The following is an 18342-nucleotide window of genomic DNA, read 5'->3' as shown; positions in this document are numbered from 1 at the left end:
AGAAATCAGTTTTTCCTTATCAGCAATAACTTAAAATTACCAGTAATTAAATATAAATAGATTAAACTCTCCAATAAAAAGATAAGATTGTCATATGGATTAAAAATATGATTTAACTGTATGCTGTGTATAGGAGACACACCTTCAATCCAAAGACACAAGTAAGTTGAGAGTGAAAGGATGACAAAAGATATTCCATGCAAACAGTAACCAAAAGAGATTATGAGTAACTGTGCTAATATCAGACAAAACAGACTTTATTTTTTTTTAATTTTTACTTATTTATTTGACAAAGAGAGAGAGACAGAGAGAGAGGGAACACAAGCAGAGGGAGTGGGAGAGGGAGAAGCAGGCTTCCCACTGAGCAGGGAGCCCGATGCGGGGCTTGATCCCAGGACCCTGGGATCATGACCTGAGCTAAAGGCAGCTGTTTAATGACTGAGCCACCCAGGCACCCCAAAACAGACTTTAAATCAAAAAAGTTGGCAACATACAAAGAACTTTATGTAGTAACAGAAGTTTCAATACACCAAGAAGGTACAGCAATTATAAACATTTATACACATAATAACAGACCATCCAAATATAGAAAAAATTGATGGAATTGAAAGGAGAACTAGCTCTATAATAATAGTCGGAGACTTGAATACCCCATTTTTAGCAAAGGATTTAACAACCAGATAGAAGGTGAGTAAGGAAATAGAGGACTTGAACAACACAACAAACCAACTATCTTTAACAGACATATGGAGACACTGTGCCCTATGGCAGAATCATACATTCTGTCCAAATGTACTTGGGACATCTTCCAGGATAGACTATAAATTAGGCCACAAATTAAGTAGCAATAGATTTTAAAAGATATACAAAGGATCTTCTCTGATTAAAATGGGATGAAGTTGGAAACCAAGTTAGAAAAAAACTGGAAAATTAATAAATTTATGGAAATGAAATGCACTCTTAACTAGTTGATCAAGGCTGAAGTCACAGTAAAAGTAAAATAACTTAGAAATAAGTTTAAAAATGCTCAGAGATAAGTGAAAATGAGAACACAATGTACCTCTAAAATGTATGTGACACAATAAAAGCAGTGGTAAGGGAAAATATTTGCAAATCATACATCTGATAGGGGATCAGTAAGAACACTTGGAGAACTCCTAAAACTCAGAAACAATAACAACAAAAACCAGATTATGAACAAAAGACTTGAATAGACATTTTCCCAAGATACACAAATGGACAGTAAACACATGAAAAGATGCCCATCTTTAGCATCAGAAACATGCAGATCAAAACCTCAACCAGAGGATGGGGACTATTATAATAAACAAACAAACAAACAAAAACAAGACAGAAAATAACATATGTTGGCAAGGATGTGGAGAAATTAGAACCTCTGTGTACTACTACTGGGAATATGAAATAGTATAGCCACTGTGGAAAATAGTGTGGGTGTCCTCAAAACATTAAACAAGATTACCATGTGATCCAGAAATTCCACTTTGGGGTATATCCCCCCCAAAATAAAAGCAGTGTCTTAAAGAGATATTTGTTCATCCGTGTTTATAGCAGCGTTAGTCACAATAGTTAAGACATGGAAACAACTCAGGTTTCCATTGATGGATGAATAGATAGCAAAGTGTGGTATATACATACAATGGCATATTATTCATCTTTAAGAAGGAAAGAAATTCTGGCATATGCTACAACTGGAGTGATTCTTGAAGACATGCTAAGTAAAATAAGCCGATCACAAGAAGACAAATACTGAACCATCCCACTTATCTGAAGTACATAAAAGCATTGGAATTGTGGAAACAAGAAGTAGAGTGGTGATTTCTTAATTTTTTAAAAAATTTTATTTAAATTCAATGGACATATAATGTATTATTGGTTTTCAGAGGTAGAGGTCAGTGATTCATCAGTCTTATATAACACCCAGTGCTCTTTACATGACATACCCTCCCTAATGTCCATCACCCAGCTACCCCATCCCTCCACCTCTCTCTCCTCCAGCAACACTCAGTGTGTTTCCCATGCTTAAGAGTCTCTTATGGTTAGTCTCCCTCTCTGATTTTGTCTTGTTTTATTTTATTTTTTAATGTTTTTAAAAGAATTATCCTATAATGCGTAGAGTAGTGATTGCCAGAGGCTGTGGGAAGAGGGGACTGGAGAGTACCTGTTAAGCAGGTGTAGAATGTCAGTTGGGGAAGATGAAAAGAGCTCTGGAGATGGATGGTCGAATGGTTGCACAGTAGGAATGTACTTAATACCACTCAACTGTACACTTGAAATTAAGATGATAAATTGTGTTATAGATATTTTATCACAATAAAACAATTGGAATAAAACCATATACTTTTTAAAAATAAAAACACACACATATACATATTTCGTATGATGACGTTGAGTCTAGTATGAGAGCAGGAGGACTTGGTCATCTGCTCCAGCCTCACGGCCTGTCTTTGGCCCCTTGAAGGTCACTCTCCTCTTGCTGGGCTTCAGAGGTGGGTCTGCACCAGCCAAGCAGGGGCTAGCTCCACAGTCAGCCGGATGCTGTTGTGCCGTTATCTCGGCTTCTGACAGGATTCTGACAGCTGACATTCAGGAGTCTGAAAAGAGCAGGAGCTCGCACCTGCAGAATAGACATGGAGGCATATGCTCCTGAATTTGCCAGGCTCAGACCTCAGTTGTTTCCCAGAATGGACCACTGCAAGGGCTTTCACGAGCTGCCCCTCAATGACCACCTCTGTCTGCTGCAGGTCAGGACACCAGCCCAGACCTGGGGTGGGGGGCTGCTGGAAGGGGGTAGAGACCAGGAAGTAGCCCCCCTGGAGCAGCCAGTGTTGCTCTCATCATCAAATTGTACTTAAATCCGTCTCCTCTCCCAATTCTGGTTGCACCACTCTCGTAATTGTGTAGTGTTAGTCCAGTTAATGAAGTTCCCTGAAGTTCAATTTTATTTTCTCTTATGTAAAAAGGACTGTCATTGTAAGAATTATACGAGATAAGTATAAATGCCTAATGAAATGCCTCCGCTTTTGTAGACAGTAATAAATGGTGACTCTTTTTTTGAATGTACCACATAACTTTATTTTAAGATTTTAGGTGCTTTTCTCCCCCTTGCACATTTCTCAGGAACATGGTAAACACTTAACAAATAAATAATTGAGTGACTAGTTGAACCACAGCTTGAAAAATTGTGTGTACTATCTTGTTACTTATTGTATCAGAACACTTTGATAAGGATAAAAAATAGTGCTTCTTTTCTGTGTCGTATCTGCATCTGCGAACATAGTTATCTGCTAGTCGATCATCGTATGTACGCTTCCAGCTGTGCCCCAGAGCAAATGTTATGAAGCTAAAATGCAGGTGAATTGAGGCAGGATCTGCAGATTGTGGCTCTTATCTGCTTAATGATGTGACAATAAGTGTCATATTAGGAAGAGGGGCAGGAGGGTTCATCTTTTTGAAGCAGAAACGTAATGTTCAGTGCAAAGAATCTCATATCGTGTTTTCTAAAAGATCATGGAAGACAGAGAAAGGTGAAACAGAACGTGCAAGGAGAGACATCTGTTCTCTCTGATTCTTTAACTCACTTTAAACTTGGAGAAACAAAGCAAAGTGACAGTTTAACTCGTGTTTTGTCAGGCCTAGATCTTTAGCTCTTGCATAAAAGTGAACAAGCTGCCATCTGTGCAAACAGGTGGCTTGAATTAAATATGATATTGAGTATTCAAATATCATAGTTAGAGGGATGGCAAGGAATGGAGAATTTAAGAAAACCCAGAGTACCTTTCGTGAGATGAGAAACGGGAACCATCCAGTGCGTCAGAGTTAGAAGATAAAGAGTGGGACTATTTGTCCAAAAGGCTCAAAGCACCTGCCTGCTTCACATTTTCTCTTAGTAATTCTAGCCTCACTCTGCTCATCCCAAGAGGCAGATGGAGCACCATTACCTTGTGCCTCCCTCAGCCCACTACTGTGGTTCACCTGAGCCCATCCTGGAAGCAGTAGGAGGGAGACACTGATAGCTATACAGTATTGCTTACCCATGACTTAGTTATGACTTGGGAGTGCGTCTCTTATCTTCATAAAGAAGTTCTTGAAACTTAAAGCTAAGGGGAAAGGGAAAAGAATATACGGATTAGAGGGCTAGCTTAAGGAAACAGTATAAACATCTGTCATTAGTTAAGAGATAGCCAGTGTTGCAGAAATTAGACTGGACTTGGAATCCCAATCCAGGAGTTTTAGTTCCTTATTCCTCACTACGTTCACCCAAAGTTTTCTGTGGCTTTTCCCTCCCAGCTGATACTTTACTGTTGCCTTGTCAGACCCTGAGCAGAGGACCCAGCTAAGCATTCCTGGGCTCATCACCCATGGAAACTGTGAGATAATAAATATGTGTTGTTTTAGAAAAAAGTTTTCTGTGGCTTTAATTTTTCGTTGATAAAATGAAGGGATTAGACAAGGTGACCTCTTTGGTTCCTCCCAGCTCTTCAAAATATTTTGGAGCCAATTATTTATTTATTCTCAGGACTCCTGTATAGAAACAATGTATAAAGCAATTAGATAACCTATATCTCTATGACTAATGTATTGAAAAAATATATATATATTACTTATATTAAATATATCCGTGTATGATATATGTACATATGTGTATATATACACACATATATAAAACACATATTGATTGTTTGGAAAGGATTCATGGTGGGGGATGGACTTTGAACTTGTCTGTGATGTTTAGTAAGGGAGATTTGGTTCAGAATAATCACAAGTGGGGTTGGTGTGGGTAGTTTGAGGGAAATAAACTCAGTAATAAAATACATAGTGTGTTGGTGTTGTAACACTGAGTGATTCATTTTAAATTGTATGTTTAGAGTTTATCCTTATTGGCAAGACTCATTTTTAAATTCAGTCTGTTCCTTGGCAAATCTGATAACTCTTAACAACTCAACAGGAGACTTGAAACTTTGAGGGAAATTTGTAATTCTTCCAGGACATGCATCTTTATATCCCCTCAGCAGTCCCAGACTGATCTGTTGCCAGCATGATTCCCCCCCCCCCCCCAGTAGAATGAAATCTCTGACTACACATCCTGGCAAAAGCACACATTCCTCCTGGCAAGCTTCCCCAGTGAGCCACAAAAGTCCTGTGATTTCAGGCAAAATCATTTTTCTCTAAGAGAAGCATGATTTGGGAATATGGAAGGACCCCAAGCACACCCAAATTTTTTCTCAGAATTTTAACAATTATTGCGATGTATTTCCTATGATGGACCCATTCTGCTGCTGCCAAATATCTCCTCTGACCTGCTCTCACGCGTTCTCTAGTCAATTTTGCTTCACTTTCCTGTATAATGAAACACGATTTTAGGTTTGGAGAAGCATTGTTTTTGTTCTAAACAATATCCTTCATATGTGAATCAGTCATTAACAGCACACATACACCATGAAATAGATCTATTGTCTGTATCACTTTGCCAAGCTTGACCTTTTTCTGACATGCACAAAATATTTTTTTCTTAAAAATCAATACTCAACCCTCGGCAGGAGTAGACATGGGATTTACTCCTGTGTCTGTTAATGCATTGCAAATCCTTAACATCCAGGGCTAGAATGTCTACCTGGCCCAATCAAGACCAGTAGAGCAATGAATCTCTAATTGAGAATCCTGGAAAAAAAGAACCTTGATTTTTTCTTGTTGGACTTGAAAGTAAGAGGTTGTAAGCTTTCCAGGTTGTTACAACCATCTTCTGATTTAGAAGAGAAAACCAATCTGAATAGAGCCATCTGAAAAAAAAAAAAAATCTGATAAGGTAGTATTCATACCCTTGATGGCATCATTTGAACCCTGACAGCAAGTCATACTTGAAGCCAGATGTACAATACAATCCTTTTTTTTTTTTTTTTTTTTTTTTTTTTTTGGTTATGTCCATTTAGATTGAGGCTTTTGATACTGGAAACAAAAATAGTCCTTTACCTGTCTCCCACATCCTAACTTGAAATAGAAAATAATAGCAGTGACTTGTCCAAGTACTCTTACCTGATCAATTTTCTCCTAAGAACATCAATTTGTGTAATAGCTCTTTAGAGTTGGATAAGTTACATCCTTGGCATATGACAAAATCTGATTAAAACCATTTTACATCTTGGACTTACTGAGCATCTTTCTTTAATCGACTGAGTTTTTCCCATGAATTTCAACATTGTTAAAAAAAAAAAAAAAAAGCTTAAAAATGCTTGAGAAGTGATTTCATCCAAACTCAGAAACCTGCTGCCCAAAGTTATTGCCTCATTTCCACTAAACTTAGCCACAGGACTAATTATAATTTGTGATGTTGATAATTGTCAGATGCATTTTAATACATTTAACATTTCTGTTATTCAGTCCTGGATCTGGTTGTCTTTCAGGGTGTGAATTTTTAATTATTCCTTTTGTCACTTCTTTCAATGTTGTTTTTGTTTAAATCAATGCAATACTTCTATTTTATTCAACTAAGTCAATTTTCTATTTAATAAAGTCTTACCTTATGGTTCAGTTATATACTTCTTGGAGTGCAGTGATCAATTTCAGTCTCTAGAGATTTAATTGAAAAATGCAGAAATTGATAAAGGTATGCCATTATGCGTTTGAAGAGTCATAGCAGCTGTTGTTCAGATGTGTGAATTAGTTTGCCAGAAAACAAAATTCCTCAGAGTTGCTTTGTGAAACTATATTCAGGGCTACCTTATCTATATTTCCTTTTTTCTACATTCTAAATACTGCAGCTCTTCCTCCTTTTTATTACCAATTATCACGTTTCAATTTATTTTTCTTTCTAAAGTGTCATTTGGACTGAAAAGTGGTAGGCATTTGGAATAGCTAATGGAGAATTTTTAATAGTGGAGTATAATGCCTAGTCTTCAATTTTAAAAGAAAAAAAAGGATGTAAACCGTGATACACATTGAGATATCAACAGTGTGTTTTATAAGGAAATATATTAACATTTTCATAGTTATTTTTTCTTGATGTGTTTGCATGATACAAATTTTCAGTGGTGAATATATATTACTGTACAAACAGAAAGATGCAAAAAATTACTGTCTTAGACCTCATTTCTTTTTCTTTTCTTTATTCTTTTGAGTATAGTCGACACACTATACAAAGTTACATTAGTTTCAGGTGTACAGCGTAGTGATTCAACTTCTCTATACCTTATGCTCTGCTCACCACAGGTGTAGCTACCATCTGTCACCATACAACACATTCCAGTATCATTGACTATGTCCCCTATGCTGTACTTTTATTCCTGTGACTTATGTCCCTCATAACTAGAAACCTGTACCTCCTCCTCTGCCATTTTGCCCACCCCTCATCCCTCTCCTCACTGGCAAACACTAGTTTGTTCTCTGTATTTAGAGGTCTAATTCTGCTTTTTGTTTGTTTATTCATTTGTTTTGTTTTCTAGGTTCCCCATATAAGTGAAATCACCATATGTCTTTTTCTTTTGTCATCTTGAACGTGCTGATATTAAACGTGACTAGAAAAACATTTCCATGGGATAACAAAGTCTGTCTAAGACGAGCTGGCACTGGATAGGCAAAAATAATGAATTCCTATGTCCATTCAACTGAAAGAATCATGGCAGAGCATTGCATCTGGAGAAGAAGGTCATAACCTTATCAAAGATATTAGAGAGTAAACATGTTTGTCATTGGGGAAATGTCAGTAGTTAACGGAAATGGACTTAAGCGCATGGACTAGCTAGGGAGAATCCAAAGGGGATATCAAAATAGCTAATGTGCCGGGTGGTTAAGTCTGCACAGATACATATATAAATAGTGTAATTCAGAGAGTGAAATGGCAGTCAGTGTCACAGTGTGAAAGCACAAATCGGATGTGTAGAATTAATGTTAATTTTGAGTTTTTAATTTAAAGTTTGATGAAAGATTATTTGATTTATGACTACATTAATAAAATTTCGCTATGCAATTTGAGGCTATTTTATTGGTGAGGTAGAAATTAATATTAAAATTTAAAACCTTGAGAGAAAATGGGGGGATGTTTAGAATTGAGGGAGGAGAGCTTTTGAGTGAGTGCAAGGATCTGAGGTTTGGCCCTACTTGCAAATTAATGTGTATGTAAAACAGGAGGCCTTTACATCAGAGACAAAGAGAGTTTACTCCTGGGGCAACAGACAAATCACCAAGGCAGCAGTGCTGAAAGCCAGATGGTATTTTCATATACATAGAGGTGCCTTATAGGAGTTGAACCCTGAAAAAAGAAAACTAATTTTGTACAGGACTGGTGGCTACCTGCCCCTTCCTCCAAAGGTACAGTTGGAGACTGAGATCAGCCCAGTTCAATTTTCAGGATAAGGAAAAAAAAATGTTGGCTGACTAAAACAAAAAATCAAAGGACAGAGAAGTGCTTTAGATTTGCCTAGTCTCTTTTTTTTTTTCCTCTATATTTTGCAGTTTAGAGGTTACTTTAAAATAAGCTCTGTTCTCTGCAAGTGTCACTGTGATGTAGGAAAGACATTAGGGTTTGAAGCCCATGGCCAAGAAAGAATTCTTGAGACATCTTTGGTGGAAAAGGTGGTTTTATTAAAGCAAAGGGGACAGACCCGTGGACAAAAAGAGCCGCAGCTGGGTCATAGAGTAGCTCATTATATACTTGCAAGTTGGGAGGGAGTTAGGGATAGCGTGAATCTCTAAGGAAATTTGGAAACAAAGTTTCTAGGATGTTGAGAGAGCTAGCTATTGGGAAAAGGTCATTTACTACTGTCTAATAAAACCTGAGTCATGAGACCATTCAGATGTTTATGTGTGGTCATATGCTTGGAGGATGATTGCCAACATGTATCTTGGGGGGTTACAGATAAAGGAAGTTTCCAAAGGAATTTTTGTATGTTAAAGTAGACTTACAGGATCCTGGGGTTGGGTTAAGATTGCCCTTTGATTTTAGTAAAGTATTAACGTCGAGGCTGTTGAGTCCCTAGAGGAACATCACTCTGCCTGTTTCAAGGACTTGTCAGTGGGCTGTAGATAGGAAGGAAATTTAATAATGTTTCTTCTGCCTTGTTTCTCACATCAACTGCGGTAGAATTTTAGGCCTTTAGGATCTTGGGACACATCAACTTTTATGTTCATTTTACATGAGTTACTCAGTGAAGAGAAGATTTGAATCTGCGTATGTCTTCCTTTTGCCTTCTGGCATAGGTAGACGGGACAACTCAAGCAAATCCTTGATTATAGGAGTCTGAAGTTAAAAAAGCTTTTGGAAGGGGGTGCCTGGGTGGCGTAGTCGTTAAGCGTCTGCCTTTGGCTCAGGGCGTGATCTCGGTGCTCTGCGATCGAGCCCCACATCAAGCTCCTTCGCTAGGAGCCTGCTTCTTCCTCTCCTGCTCCCCCTGCTTGTGTTCCCTCTCTCACTGGCTGTATCTCTCTCTGTTAAATAAATAAATAAAATCTTTAAAAAAATGATAAAATAAAAAAAATAAAAAAGCTTTTGGTAAACTCCTGTAGGTTTTAACTGAATAAACTTAAGAACCAGTGACAATTTGGTACTTATGCTACTGTTATGCAAACAAACCCTCTGGTGACAAGAAATATTTGAAATTCTAGAGAGGGTTGTTCTATTTTCCTCTTGTGTGAATTTTTTTGCAAATAATCTAAAGAATGAAATGATGATCAGAAAATTGCTGCTATTCACATTTTATCTACAAATCAAAAAGACATCATTTAGCTGAGTGGCCATCAACTGCTCCATTATTGAGCCTGGAAAGGGCTCTTTATTACAGGAAGTGCCATTCATAGGATTGACACTTCCGTATGAATTAATGATGATTACTTACAATTATGATGACTTTTAAATGAAGATGGCCTTTATTCTGGTTACTTTATAGGAAAATGCATTATTTTGTACACCTAACTATCTTATTTACCAAGAATTCAAAACATTTCAAGGCAAATATATTTCTCATGCCAGGTTGGAAAACAAAACAAAACTCTTTGGAATATGTAGATATTCGAAGGAGCGAAAGAACATTCTTCTAGTGACATTGCAATGATCAGTAACTAAATTCACATTCATAAATACAATAAGTAAAAAGTATGTTCTATGAATGAGGCAAACAATTAATAGTCTAACAGAGAGGTCAGCAAACTTTGTCTTTAAGGGACCAGAGAGTAACTGTTTCAGGCTTTGTGAGCCATTCGGTTTGTTGCAGCTGTTCAGACCTACAGTTACAGTGTGAAAGCATCCATAGACAAAGGTAAATGAATAAATAAATAAACGTGGTTGTGGGCCAAATTCGGTGGGTCCACAGCCATAGCAAGAGTTTGTGGACCACTGGTCTAGCATACTAAGCTAACTGTGTGTGTGTGTCTCCTTGGACAACATGTAGGTTAGAAGTGCTGACCCTCCGCACAGTCAAAAATGTGCATATAACATTGATTCCCTAAAAACTTAACTTCTAGTAGCCTAGTATTGACAGGAAGCCATAACAATAACATAGTCAATTAACATTCATTTTGTATTTTATATGTATTATATATTGTATTCTTACAATAAAGAAAGCTAAAGAAAACAAAGTGTTTTTAAGAACATCGTAAGAGACAATATGTTTATAGTACTCTACTGTATTTACTGAAAAACATGTGCATGTAAGTGGACCTGTGCAGTTAAACCGGTGTTGTTCACGATCAACTGTATATACGTAGTTTATTGATATGTACACATTATTTTGTGTAATTTGATTTATATCATATTAAATAATTAATGTTAATTTAATATTAATAATTTATATTAATTTATGATGTATAATATATAACTTAAATTTAATACCAGAATATTATTAAAGTAGATTACCTAAATTTAGATTTCCATAGTAGTGTTAAAAGAAAAATTATTCTGACACTTGTTAAAATAGTAAGGAGGACTTTATTCATGACTATTAGAATAAAGGTAAGACTATGGCAATAGGGAGAAAGACTGAATTCAATTCTGAATATAGCAAAGAAACTGGAGATTATCACCAAAGAGCAGAGTGAGGGGGCAGTAGGGGAAAATTACTGAGAGGACATACTGAGGTTAGGGAATTCTTACTGAACTGGTCTAACAGGATTCTTATCAAGTGCAAGGCCAAGCGCTTCACAGGTGGGGGGTGAGGAATTTGATCAGACATCGATGGTGGGGATATTTTAACTAAACTGACTCGGCAGGATTCATGCTAAAGGCAGGCCAAGGTCAAGGACTAGTCAAGAAGAGCACTCTGAGGAGTCTGACTGAGATTTGGTCAAAGAGGGAGTCTTTGTCATTAGTGCTAAATATTATTTCTAAATAAAGTTGTAACAGTGAAAAAAAGAAATATTTAAGATAGTGAAAAGATTTAATCTTGTAGCAGAGAAAAAATATTTCTTGAGATCCTTCAATGGGCTATATACTATACATGTTATGCATATACATATTATATAATATAGAAGTTTCCAACAGCTGAATGCAAATTCCACCACCTACCCTCCCAAGAAATTCATCGAGTAACAGCTGAGGCTGTTGCTCACTTTGGTGTAGGAGATCAAGGTCTTGATGGAGAGTGAACAGCAGATGGAAAGGAAAGGACCAGGGAGGGTGTGTATGAGGTTTGGGGGATCTAGTTTGACAGGTCTCTCACTAGCAGTGTGGATTGGAACTGGGTGAGTTTGTGTTATAAGAGTTTAGGACTGTTGAATTCGAGGAGGTGAGGGTTTGGGAGATAGTAACATCATTCGGTTGAGCTATGTTTTGTTGTGAGAAAGGTATTTACTTCAGTGGGCAGTAGTTGAACAATCTATTTTTCAAGAAAGTGGGTTTTCAGAAAGTTCCGTAGGGGAGTGGGGGAGATGAAGTGATTTGCAATCTCATCTTCCTGGCAAGAATTTCTTGAAATATTAGAGTCATATTAGTGCAGACAGTTAAATGGTTCACTCATGTTAATATAGATAGTAAGATGCGTGGGCGTGAATAGTTTCAGTTCTCAAACGAACATGAAATAGGCCCTTTCTTGAGTTCATAAAGTAATTGAAAACCCAAAATAGCACATCAAAACTAAATAAAAATAGATAGTATTTTTTATATGAAGTATATGATTAGATATTAAATGACTAACATAGAAGTTCAGAAAAGAGATTGAGTGAGGACTTCGGAAGTATTGGTAACTTTACGGTGTCTGGAAAAAGACATCGAATCTGGGCAGGACCTGGGCAGTGGGTATCATAAGCAAAACAGAGTGAGGGTGATATATGTGTGAACAACTGTAAACAGCAGATGATCTGGACTCTTTTCTAAGGTGTCAGGTGATAATAACTATGTAAATATATGTTGAAGCTAGTGAGTAACCTGAGTGCCAGTCTTTCATTTTATACTTTATTAATAGCGACCCCGTGAATCTTTTTGGTGCATAAGACAGAAACACTTTGTTGTTTAGAATGTGTTGGGCTGTGTGATTGAAATAAACTGGAGGCTTACAGAACATGTAAAAAACTAAAACAGTCTTCCAAGTGAAAGGTTGTAAAGAACAATATTGACATAGGAGGTGAAGAGGTAATATATATGGGACTTTGAGAGGGTTAAATTATATATATATAATACATATTATTTTATTTATACATTTTATTTATATATAATCTATATATTTGATTTATATATTTATTTATATAAATTTATATTTAACATATGTATTTATATATTATATATTATTTTATTTTTATATATTATATATATTTATATATATATATTTGAGAGAGCTATATTAATGTAGCTATAAATATAAGGAGTGTAGTTTTAGCCTACTGAATTTTATATGTCTGCAAGATGTCTATGTGATCAAGCGTAGAACTGAAAATACAAAACTGGCCTCTGGGTGGGGTCACAACCTGAGCTGAAAGTTTAAGAATCAATATAGGAAGGTCTGAGTAGAAAGGATCACTCAGACAATAGCAGTTAAAAAGTAAATAAATGAAGCTCGGAGTTGAGCTAGGAAGGATGTCTCTGTTTAGTATGCAAGGAAACAGGTTAAGACGTACAGACATTTTTGAGGAAATAATTCCAGGGCAAAGCAATGGTTCAGAGTCAAGAAAGATGAGTTTGAAATCCTTGTGTTTCATCATCATCACACACTGCAAAATCAGGTGAAGTAGGGAGTGAGCTTGGAGGAAGAGCACATTGGACTTGGTTATTGCGGGTCAGTGACAACGTTGGAAGTTTGCAAGTTTAGCAGAGTGAGGACAGCAGCTCACCGCAGGGAGATAGAGTGACGAGCATGTAAGACACACAGAGTGACACAGAAACCTTGGGTAGAAAGTTTATTGAGGCTTACTATGAAAGGAAACAAAATGCTGGGGGAGAGCAAAAAGCTGAATGGAGGTGATTATCAGCAGTAGCATTATATTATTATTCTTATTAATATAGAAAATAAATATATATGAAAAGCACAAGTAGCTGGCAAGAGGTACCAGAAATCAAGGATGTTTAGGGGCGCCTGGGTGGCTCAGTCGTTAAGCGTCTGCCTTCGGCTCAGGGCGTGATCCCGGCGTTATGGGATCGAGCCCCACATCAGGCTCCTCCGCTATGAGCCTGCTTCTTCCTCTCCCACTCCCCCTGCTTGTGTTCCCTCTCTCGCTGGCTGTCTCCCTGTCTCTCAAATAAATAAATAAAAAATCTTTAAAAAAAAAAAAGAAATCAAGGATGTTTAAGAGTTCAGAGCATAGTGATTTGGCTACAAAACAGCTTTTTGCTTTGCAAAGGAGAAAGATTACCTCATTCTAGAAGTCTGGGAAAAAAAAGAAAAAAATCAGGGTGAGATTTTGAGGTAGACTGGCCAGTGAAGCCATCTCTGATGTCTTTGATTTTCACACGTAAGTTCACGGAGCTTGGGGCCCTTTGAAAAGTGAGGATAGTTTTGCATACTTGTGAGCAGTGTTTCAGGAGAGATGAATGAGGGGCCTGCTGTGTTTCAAAGATGATTAGCTCAATATTCCAGACTTGTCATTGATATGTTTAACTAATGATTAAAATCTTACCTTGATATTTAATAAATTCTTTCAAAAAGCATTTCAATCATTTTTTCCTGTGATAATCATTTCATTATTTTGTTCCACTGTTTTTAATTTTTTTTTTTCAGTTTATTGTTTGGGAGTTAAAAATATATCGGATGCTGTCAAGTTTTTATTTTAGATATCAAAAACAGATTTTTTTAAAAACAGATTTTTTAAAACAAATGTCATAGTTGAATTAACATCTCCCAAATAATTGATTTGCCACTTTTTTTTTTTCAATTTTTGAAAACTCTCTTTATAGATAGATGATAGGTTTTGTTTTGAAATATTCAAAGCCAATTATCAGGTCAAAATTAAATGCATACTTACATTTTCAATCATAACATCAGAAAAACAAAGTGCCTTTACATTGGTGTGCATGAAAGGTGAATTTTGTCTGCTGTTAACCCTAGGTATAGCCTATTAACCACAGCTGAGTTTCTTACCTATTGCAGTGATGGAGGGCAGCATTTTGACAGTCTTAGAATGTCCAGAAACAGGAGTTGGTTGGGTGGGTGAAAGGAGGTAAGTGTAGGGCTAGGGATCTGAGCTTGAGTGGTTAAGACAGGTCTTCCAGTGTGAGCACTGGCTTAGAGTTGGGGATATTTCATGATGCAGTAGCTTAGGATTGGTGGACAGAGAGGCAGGCATCTTGAAGTTAGTATTAAGTAATCAGGGTGTTTGATCATTAAGAAATTTGCTCAGTTTCAAGAACTTCTTACTCAGATAAATAATTTTCACGAAGTTCTGGAAAAAAAATTGTTTGTATACTTTAACACTTATTTCGTGAGCAAGGACATGCAGTAACTCAAAATAAAACCTTATAGGTGTAGGCTGCTCTGGTTCTTGGTCCTGACATTTGGGGTGGCTACAGAGGCCTCAGTTCTCCATTTCATTAGCAAATAGAGAACTGAACTCTTCTGTGAAGTGCTTTACTACCTGCTTTGCTTCAAAGAGGTAGAAAATAAAGGGTTGCATTGACCTGAATGATCTTAACCTAAAACATACTACTGTGTTTTTCCTTTCTTTAGACACAGTAAGGAAAAGGGGGATAGACAGAAAAGACAGTAGGAATAATCATTTAGGGAGACAGACACTATAAATATATTCTCAGAGCTCAGGATGGAGAGGCTGGATGATGATTCTGCCTTGTCACACCTTTTCATTAAAAAAGCACCTGGGTGGCTCAATCATTAAGTGTCTGCCTTTGGCTCAGGGAGTGATCCCAGGGTCCTGGGATCGAGCCCTGCATTGGGCTCCCTGCTCTGCTGGGAGCCTGCTTCTTCCTCTCCCACTCCCCCTGCTTGTGTTCCCTCTCTCACTGGCTGTCTCTTTCCCTGTCAAACAAATAAATAAAATCTTTAAAATAAATAAATAAATTAAATTAAAAAAAGAACTGACTGAATCAAATATGTGTTCAGGATAATTGCCTCTTAACTTTCAATGAGTCGAAAAGGAAGAAAGATTATTTAACCAAAGTACTGTGTAGACATGCATAATACTGTGTTTTGAGAATATTTCAAGTAACACCTACCTTAATCTTCCTGTGTTAATGCACTTTACTCATAGCTCTTATTCACTCATATTTCATTACCTAATATTAAACAAAATATGACGTGACAATTTTGAAATCTAGTTCCAGAAAGTAATTTATTAATGTAATAACAGGAGTATCAAAATGGGAGATTCCACTAGTGATTATAAATCAAACAGTAAAGTAGGATAAATATGAGACCCAGAAGACCACATTTTAAAGACCAGGAAGAAAATTAAACAGAATTAATAAAGGTAGATATTAGATGCTTTTAAAATAATTCATGCAGAAATCTGTATTAAACTTTAAGCTAGGGAGTTATACTTGATTTAAAAAAGTTTCTCCTAATTCAACATTGAGAGTCTAATAGGAAAATTTGCAAGTGTGCAGATCTAAAGGTATTTATAAATCTCAAATCTCTGTGGATTTTTTTCAAGTCTAATTATTCAGCAAAACCTACTTTTAAAATATTAAATTTGGTTTTTATCTTCTCACACAAGCTTCACTTCTACTTTGGTTCTAAGGGGAACAAAATTTAATTTTCCTTTTTTTACACCTGATACAATCCATCACTGGCTTAGGGTTTTCTCCTACTGTGAGACTGGGGGGGGCATACGTTACTCATCCTTTCCATTGAAGACGAACCATCATTCATACTACAATTGCTCTCTGAGCTCTTCTTCTTCCCTGAGCCCACAGACTTCATCCCTGTTTAGAATTCGGCGCTGTACTTGTCCCCTAGGAGAAGAACCACTCATTGATGGCTTTTGGCTTTATCTTTACTGTGCAGTAGAAGGGGGAAAGTCCTTTTTCTCTTAATTTATAGTGAAAATATTATAAGGATGACTTGTTAAGGCATGCTCTTTGGCTCTTCTCGCTATTCAATGATGTCAGTTTCTGTCAATATCATGAAGTGGTCCAGAATTGAGAATATCAAGAAAAATAACAGAGGTGTTGATTGAGGTTGGGCTCTTGGTTCAAGCGTTATTAATCGAGAGCAGGAAGACAGAAGACCAGAAGTAGCTGGCAAAACCAAGTGAGTAACGCAGGTGACCAGTGTTGCTGCAGAGCTATGATTGTAAATATAGGATAGAAAAGAAAGGGAGGAGTGGAAAGGAATATAAATCAAAATAAATATGTATTATTTGTGTAGAGCTGTTATTTGTTCTACATCACTAGAATAGTCAACAGGTAAAGATAATGATAGGAGAACCCAGTTTATTTATAGCTGATGAAAGTTCAGAAGGTGATACAAGGCCTTATCTTAAATATCGCATAGGACTGTCTTTCTGCCCATACAATCTGCTGCAGATAGTAACTTGAAAATCTTTGTCTCTTTTTCTCCTTTCTTAAAACGCCATTTGTTTTGCCCCGTCCAAGATGTCACTGTCCCCATCGAGCTCCAAGAACTACTGGCCTCCTCTGCTGTCCTGCACTTTAACAGGAGAGTCATGTTGGACTCCCAGTCTTCTTAAACGAAACACAAAAAGAAAAACTTAATTTTTGCTAGTATTGATCACGTCTCATCGTATTTCTCAGTATAACTTTTTATAATATTGAAATAACTAGAGAACAAGTCAGAAAATCTTGTTCTGTCTGAAGTGTCAGGCATTTCCATAAAATCTTCATAACCCACCATGCAGTCCTTGTTAACTATTACGCAGGTGAAGACATTTGGGTTCTGTGAAATTGTATCTTGTATAACTTCATTTACTGTGGATAGTGGACCCAAACCACTTCAATATTGCCTTTCTTCTAAGAATGGGCAGAGGGTTAGCAAGGTGCAATATCATGTAAAAGGTTAGAATTGAGTAAAACTGGAAAGATTATTGTTAAAGAAAAAAAAACATTTAAGTCTGCTTTTATTTGGGGATCTTCCCTTTAATGTGCAAACACATACATGTATATGTAATATGTAATATATATGTATATTATGCATGTGGGCTATACAATACATATATACATATATGTGTAATTTATACATATATCTATGTAGTATAATACATATATATATTGTGTAATATCTATTTTATATTGGTCAACTCCTTTGACCAAGAAGCAAGTGATTTTCTTTAAGTTAGAAGATAAAAACTGATGACTACTTAGTGTTCCAGCCAGTGTAATTCTTTACATTGGCATTACATTATTTATATCATGTTTATAAATAATTGAACTTATTTATCTTCAGACTGGACATACCTCTCTTCTACCCAAAAGCAATAACTAATCCCCATCATTGGATATATTCGTATTTCTTTCATTTTTTTTATTATTCAGCTTGAAAATATTTAGGTCCCTTTACACCCATATTATTCATTTTAAAAAGGATCATTTTATTTAATTAGATGATTTAGATGATTTCCCACTCTTAGTCATCAAAGAAGTATCAAACTTGACACGTACCATCTATGCACATTCAGGGGAGTCGAAATAAGGTTACATGTTTCGGCAAAGATTGGGATATTTCTTTTATATTCATTTAGTCAAAAAGAACATTGACTCTACCATGAATATTTACCTTGTTTAAAATTTTCTCTAAGTGAGATGAATGTGAAAATGAATATATATTTATATTTAACTCCTGAGTATCCTCTCTGGCAGTTTTCCCTTACATTGATATTTTCAGTCTTAGGAATTTTTTCTTTTCTTTTTTTTTTTTTAAGATTTTATTTATTTATTTGAGAGAGACAGAGTGAGCATGAGCGGGGGAGGGGCAGAGAGAGAGGGAGAGGCAGACTCCCCAC

General features: G+C 36.4%; 1 protein-coding gene across 4 annotated transcripts in view; it reads left to right on the top strand.

Moving 5' to 3' along the window:
* The window catches only part of DPP10 (dipeptidyl peptidase like 10), a 648232-nt gene that overhangs the window by 309969 nt on the left and 319921 nt on the right, over positions 1–18342 (top strand). The window lies entirely within an intron of this gene.

This window comes from Ursus americanus, chromosome 1 (assembly GCF_024610735.1).
Source record: "Ursus americanus isolate L20-20 chromosome 1, mUrsAme1.1.p, whole genome shotgun sequence".
NCBI lineage: Eukaryota > Metazoa > Chordata > Mammalia > Carnivora > Ursidae > Ursus > Ursus americanus.
This window is presented reverse-complemented; position numbering and strand designations above follow the sequence as displayed.